Raw genomic sequence first — 1,299 nt, 5'->3', positions numbered from 1 at the left:
GATCGAAGTGGACCTGGCTGCTAAGTTGCCGGAGGTCCTGCTTATTGATAGTGAAGAATGTTCCTTCTATGTGGAATTTGATTTTGAATACCTTCCTGCTTTTTGTTCTAAGTGCAAGCTAGCGGGCCATTCGCTTGACAGATGTAATAAGGTTAAAAAAAGGGCTGAGAATAAACCAGAAATCACGAGGGAGAACAAGGAAAAACATGAGAAGAACGTGGCAGGAAAGGAGAATGAGGGATTCATCCCGGTGAACAGACGCAATAATTGGAAGCCAATACAACAGTCTGCAACTGTCGAGAATAACAACACTGAGCAAGGGGCTATCAACAGGAGTGAGTCTCCGCTAACAACTCAGAATGCGTTTCAAATGCTGGAGTAGGGGACTGTGGAGTCAGATTCGAAAGGTGATTGTTTGATTGAGGAAGCTCCTACCTATGGACCAGATCTTCTGGATTCTGTGACTAGGAAGGTTTCTGAGGATCGTGTTAATATGATTTTGGGATCTATTGGAGAACAGTTGAATGGTGTTGAGGGGCAGACGAGCAACCTCCGTGAGGAGATAGAGGAGGAGCAAGTGTTGGTTGAACCTGGGGAGAAGGGGAGGACTACTCAGGGAGATCTTGAAATGGATAAGGTAGAAAATCAGGAGAAGGTCGCCGACAAGATAATGGAGGATTAGGACATGGAGGCAAGCAAGGAGAAGTCAGATTTTTGCAAGGAAAATAAGGAAATTTTCATGGAGGCATCTATTAAGGCGCAGAGAGCTGCGGATATCTCGCATGCTAAAAACATAGAAGCAAAAAAGCGTGGCAGGCCTTTTAAAGAACAATTGGCAAAAAAGCAGATTTTACGTGGGGAAGACAATATTAAGACCAGGCTGCGCAAGACAACAGACACAAAAGTTGTCCCTAATCAAGCTTCGGAAGATTACATCAAGAATAAGCTTTATAAAGCTTGGGAAGCGGGAGATAGGCCTAGAGATTTTGTCATCTCTGCTGAGAGTACCGCGAGTGCTAAAGCACTTGATAATGTTGCAGCGAAAAGCTGGGCGGCCGAAGTGGAAGCGGGTGAAAACCCGGCCACGTCTTCTCATTAAGTTCTTATGAATGTTCTCGTATGGAACGTCCGTGGTCTTACGGATGAAACCAAACGAGTTTTAACGGAGCATTGTCGCTCCTTCTCTCCTGTTATTGTTGGGATTATTGAGCCGAAGTCAGACTTCAAGAAGACGTATTCTAGATTTTGGCGCTCTCTGAATCTGATTCCTTGTTTCCAAAACTCCAGAGACAACATGAA

This window comes from Salvia miltiorrhiza, chromosome 2, assembly GCF_028751815.1.
Source record: "Salvia miltiorrhiza cultivar Shanhuang (shh) chromosome 2, IMPLAD_Smil_shh, whole genome shotgun sequence".
NCBI lineage: Eukaryota > Viridiplantae > Streptophyta > Magnoliopsida > Lamiales > Lamiaceae > Salvia > Salvia miltiorrhiza.
This window is presented reverse-complemented; position numbering follows the sequence as displayed.